Source organism: Brachyhypopomus gauderio, unplaced genomic scaffold (assembly GCF_052324685.1).
Source record: "Brachyhypopomus gauderio isolate BG-103 unplaced genomic scaffold, BGAUD_0.2 sc150, whole genome shotgun sequence".
Taxonomy (NCBI): domain Eukaryota; kingdom Metazoa; phylum Chordata; class Actinopteri; order Gymnotiformes; family Hypopomidae; genus Brachyhypopomus; species Brachyhypopomus gauderio.
The window spans coordinates 327,113-332,966 of record NW_027506971.1 but is presented as its reverse complement, the minus strand read 5'-3'; the positions used below and the strand labels follow the sequence as shown (position 1 = coordinate 332,966).

Here is a 5,854-nt window from a genome sequence, read left to right as displayed (position 1 = left end):
TGAGTTTTCAGTTCATTCTTCAAAAGTTGCACTTTTGCCCCAAGTTATGCACAGAAACACTGTTTAGAGCGCTTACAGCGCCAGCAAACGCTGTTTTGAACGCCTTAATGCAAGACTTACTACTTGTTTGGAAATGCATGTGTAACATCACAAACATGATAAAACAGCTTGTTATCACATCCAAACACAGTTTTGAAACAAAATATGAGTTTTCAGTTCATTCTTCAAAAGTTGCACTTTTGCCACAAGTTATGCTCAGAACCACTGCTTAGAGCGCTTACAGCGCCAGCAAACGCTGTTTTGAACGCCTTAATGCAAGACTTACTACTTGTTTGGAAATGCATGTGTAACATCACAAACATGATAAAACAGCTTGTTATCACATCCAAACACAGTTTTGAAACAAAATATGAGTTTTCAGTTCATTCTTCAAAAGTTGCACTTTTGCCACAAGTTATGCTCAGAAACACTGTTTAGAGCGCTTACAGCGCCAGCAAACGCTGTTTTGAACGCCTTAATGCAAGACTTACTACTTGTTTGGAAATGCATGTGTAACATTACAAACATGATAAAACAGCTTGTTATCACATCCAAACACTGTTTTGAAACAAAATATGAGTTTTCAGTTCATTCTTCAAAAGTTGCACTTTTGCCACAAGTTATGCTCAGAACCACTGTTTAGAGCGCTTACAGCGCCAGCAAACGCTGTTTTGAACGCCTTAATGCAAGACTTACTACTTGTTTGGAAATGCATGTGTAACATCACAAACATGATAAAACAGCTTGTTATCACATCCAAACACAGTTTTGAAACAAAATATGAGTTTTCAGTTCATTCTTCAAAAGTTGCACTTTTGCCCCAAGTTATGCTCAGAAACACTGTTTAGAGCACTTACAACGCCAGCAAACGCTGTTTTGAACGCCTTAATGCAAGACTTACTACTTGTTTGGAAATGCATGTGTAACATTACAAACATGATAAAACAGCTTGTTATCACATCCAAACACTGTTTTGAAACAAAATATGAGTTTTCAGTTCATTCTTCAAAAGTTGCACTTTTGCCCCAAGTTATGCACAGAAACACTGTTTAGAGCGCTTAACACTAGGAACCCGACGGCCGCGAAAATTTTCGCAAGGCTTAGTAAGGTCCATGTAGCCCACTCCCCTGCTGTGAAGAGATTAACGCCCATTGTCTTGGTAATGCGGTGGAAGCGTCTCACCCCCAGCTCATACGCCTGCCAAAGCACAAGCGGCTCACCTCCAAGCTCATACAAGGCACCAAACGTGATACTTCACGAAAAACTTGGTTACAAACAAGCAGACTGTATATGTTACCGATCCTACAACAAACAGCGGAAATTTTGTAGACTCGTGTTTCAAAAGATACAATTCAAGCGCACGTAGAGAGTTTCTCAAATGAGTCCCGTCAAACAATAAAAATAAATAAAATTGTCTGAACCTCTTTGTATATTGTTTGAAGCTCTTTGTATATTTACTACACTATATAATATTTGTTACACTTTCTGTTTCCGCGTTTGAATTCGCGTTTGAAAAGCTAAGAAATTATATGGCGCAATTATATATATGGCTGATAAATGTTGTGATCTAAACAGCAGACTGGAAAAGGAGAGGAAAAGACAGGAAGAACAAATTCATGTGCTGTAAAACAACTTTATTTTGATCAAACATGGATGTCTATTCCGGGTTTCTTGAAGTGGAATGTCAAGAAAGTTGAGGGTGTCTTGAAGTTGAGGGTGTACTCGCCAGATGCACTTGCCGCATGCAACACACGCGTTGATGCTGTGGAGAACAATTCAAGGTACACCTTACATTTTGAATAAAATCTTTCAGAAGACAAAAATACGTAACATATGTGGTGTTACGTATGTAGGCCTACTTATCAACGTACCTTCATGTAGTTGTAGCCAACAGTTGCTACACAGCCAGGGTGTACTCGCTGCATGCAACGGGCCACCGGCGTGTTCCTGCGTGCACTGTGTATGCACGCACCTTCATGATGTCTGTCAACGGCGCACTGCAAAGAACAAAGTACATGTTATATTTTGAACGAATTTATTCATGTGTACCAGCCAGGGACCCTCTTTCTTACATTTGCGGCAGGTTCATCGTTCATCGCTGCCAAGGTCAACGGGCCACCGGCGTGTTCCTGCGCGCACTGTGTATGCACGCACAGAAGTACATGTTATATTTAGAACGAATTCATTCATGTATAAATTGATTCTGTGAAAATGTCACAGGCATGGGTCATAACAGAACGGGAATCCAATTCCAGCAACCATGAGAAAAATAACCAGCAACCACGACGAGAAATAAACAGAGGACTAACACGGAAACAGACATGAAATGGCAGGAGATGCGGGGCAGACCGTGACACCGGGTTTCATGATGTGCGACTGTGGAACAGAAAGAGAAGAGATTTTTGGTTATGTTCAAATAATAGTGTGTGTGTATATATATGTGTGTGTGATTGGTTGTCTGTATATATATATAATATATTTATATATATATATATATATATAAATATACTTATCGACGTACCTTCATGTAGTTTTAGGTACACAGTTGCCACACAGCCAGGGACACTCTGCCCTACACTTGCGACAGGTGTACTTGCCGCATGCAGCGCACGGGGTTATGCTGTGGTTCCGGTTGCAGTTTGTCTGCACCTGACACGTAGTCTTCTTTCCAGGAGCAGGCGAAGGACGTGGCGTTCTCTTCAACTCCTTTTCCTGTAGGAAACGAAGACGGAGTTCCTCAGCAAGAGTACACATAAAAACTCTCCTACTCTCTGTGGACCCCGTACATGCCGTGTACAAAACATGCGCGTTCATCGCTGCCAGGTCAAGTATGTTATAAAACACTGCAACGGGCCACCGGCGTGTTCCTGCGCGCACTGTGTATGCACGCGCCTTCTGGTCCATGATGTCAACGGCGCACTGCAAAGAACAAATACAAAGAAGTACATGTTATATTTTGAATAAATTCATTCATGTATGATAAATTGATTTATCAATGCCAACACATGCATACCTTCGTCCGGTTGTAGTCCGTCACAGTGTTTGGCTTCTTTTTGCGGTCGTCTGCAATCTCCACGTGCGTGTGCATAGTGCTCAGAACGCAAACTGTTTTGTTGGGCTTGGAGGCATACACCGTCAGAAGCGCATCATCGGATCTGTACACCTCCGTTGACAACTTCTCACGTCCCTTGGCGTTTTTGGCTTCCAAAGGAACTTCTCGGCGAATCTTGTTCATTGTCCCAAGCAGAGTCGTGTTGCATTCCAGCAGCTTCTTAGCCAGGGAAAGAGATGTGAAAAAATTGTCTGTGGCTACAGTTCTGCCCTTGCCCAGGTATGGCTTCATAAGCTTCATCACCACATTCTCGGACACTCTTTCCCCCTTGGGACGATCGGGGTCCTTTCCAAGGTATGGAATGGCGTTGCACATGTACTTTGTGTTCAACTCAGAAGCAACCCAAAACTTTATTCCAAACTTGTCCGGCTTTGAGGCAATGTACTGGGTGAATGGACAGCGAACCTTGGTCGGAAACAGCTGCTCGTCGACTGTCAGTTCCTTGCCTGGGGTATAGCACAAAATGCAGTTGTTCACAAATCGCTGCCAGATGTCCGAAATCGCAGCAAATCTGTCGCTCTTTGCACGCTCCGCACGGGTGTCCTTATTATCAAAGCGCAAGTACCGCATGATTTCTTGGTAGCGGTCCCGTGCCATTGTCTCCTGGATCGAAGGCACAGCGAACATTGCCGACCAACAGTCCGACATCGCTCCAACTGGACAGAGGACTGCTCGTAGAAATAGGATTGCTACGAATGCCATAAACTCGCTGACCGACAAACTCCAGCTGCTGTCTGTTCTGCGGGCTTCATGGACAGTGCAGTCTGTGATGATTCGCAGCATCTCCATGTCGAGCAAACACAGAAAACTCTGCAGTCTGCTTGTGATCCTACGCTGTATTAGTAAAAGTAAACAAATGACGCTAGGTAAATTACACGTACTAAATATCATTCAAACACAAGCAGAAACACTGGAAAGAAATATGAAGTTACTATACCTTTGCATGCTCTGTAGGCCCGGACGGCTCAACAAATGTTGAATTAGGCGAACAGCTGCTGACACGAGAGCGTGCGATGCCAACCTTCTCCCAAACAGTTCCATCTTTTGCCCGTACGGTTGGTGCAGGTGTGGTGTCAGCCTGTGTCCGTCTCTTCCTTGGAGGGCTCTGTTGTACCTCATCCTATGTACTGCTTCTTTCTTCATCGGATGAATCGCTGGTCAAAAAACAGGAGGGTCCTTCTCCCGCATCGGACTCACAGCAGTCCTCGTTGGTCAGCAAAGCCGCAACTTCTTGACCGGTGAACGTCCTCTGTCTTGCCATGGTGTTTTGCGTCGTCTCCACACAGGATAGTAGTGAAAATGTAAGTCGCCTGCCTTTGGGTTTCAGCTTTTATCATGACTCTGAAGAACACACCCACAACAGCGCATACTAATTATACTTTATTATAATAGGTGGCGCTTCACACATAACGCCGAAACCGAAACCGGGCTAATCCCCTGCATACACGGGAACAATAAAAGTTGTTCCCCGTGATAATGGTTCACGGCAATCCGTGAATATCAGTCAAACACAAGCATAAACACTGCAAAAAATATTATATTACTATGCTGTATGAGTAAAAATAAATAAATGACGCTAAGTTATTTACACAAACGAAATATCTTATTTACACAAACGAAATATCAGTCAAACACAAGCATAAACACTGCAAAAAATATTATATTACTATGCTGTATGAGTAAAAATAAATAAATGACGCTAAGTTATTTACACAAACGAAATATCTTATTTACACGAACGAAATATCAGTCAAACACAAGAAAACACAAAAAATATTATATTACTATGCTGTATGAGTAAAAATAAATAAATGACGCTAAGTTATTTACATGAACGAAATATCTTATTTACACAAACGAAATATCAGTCAAACACAAGCATAAACACTGCAAAAAAATATTATGTTACTATGCTGTATGAGTAAAAATAAGTAAATGTACAAATAAATATTACTTTACTATACCTTTATTACTTTGTTGCTGCTATTGAAGTGCATACACAAGAAAATCTGGGACGCTTGCTTCATACATAACGCCAATACCACGCTAATGATAATGTGTTTCACGGGAACAATATGAACCCGTGATAATGGTTGGTTCAGCCATGTAAATGTGTGGCGCTATTGAAGTGCATACACAAGAAAATCTGGGACGTTTGCTTCATACATAACGCCAATACCACGCTAATGATAATGTGTTTCACGGGAACAATATGGACCCGTGATAATGGTTGGTTCAGCCATGTAAATGTGTGGCGCTATTGAAGTGCATGCACAAGAAAATCTGAGACGCTTGCTTCATACATAACGCCAATACCACGCTAATGATAATGGTTCACCGCTCTAAATAATACTTATGTCAATATGTAGCGCTTCACACATAACGCCGAAACAGGGCTAAACTTTATTTATTTATTTTAGACTACAAACTAGACCTGGTGCACACAGACTGCACACAGACTAGACCTGGTGCACCACAGAGCTCCTGCCACAGAGCTCCTGCCTGTCTTTCTGCTCCTGTCTTGCTCTGAAATTAACATATGTATGGTCCTGCTAATTGGGCAGGAGAAGGAGGGGTGATGTCCTCAGAACCTTGAAATCTCAGGAGTTCCAGTGTTAAAGCGCCAGCAAACGCTGTTTTGAACGCCTTAATGCAAGACTTACTACTTGTTTGGAAATGCATGTGTAACATCACAAACATGAT

At 42.2% G+C, this 5,854-nt stretch overlaps 1 long non-coding RNA gene across 1 annotated transcript; it reads right to left on the bottom strand.

Moving 5' to 3' along the window:
* Positions 1 to 1,704: 1,704 nt before the first annotated feature.
* Positions 1,705 to 2,437, bottom strand: LOC143500445 (uncharacterized). The gene is made up of 3 exons (XR_013126808.1): positions 2,112 to 2,437; positions 1,911 to 2,036; positions 1,705 to 1,801 (listed from the first exon to the last, which is right to left on the bottom strand). It is a non-coding gene; the product is annotated as an uncharacterized LOC143500445 (long non-coding RNA).
* Positions 2,438 to 5,854: the final 3,417 nt, after the last annotated feature.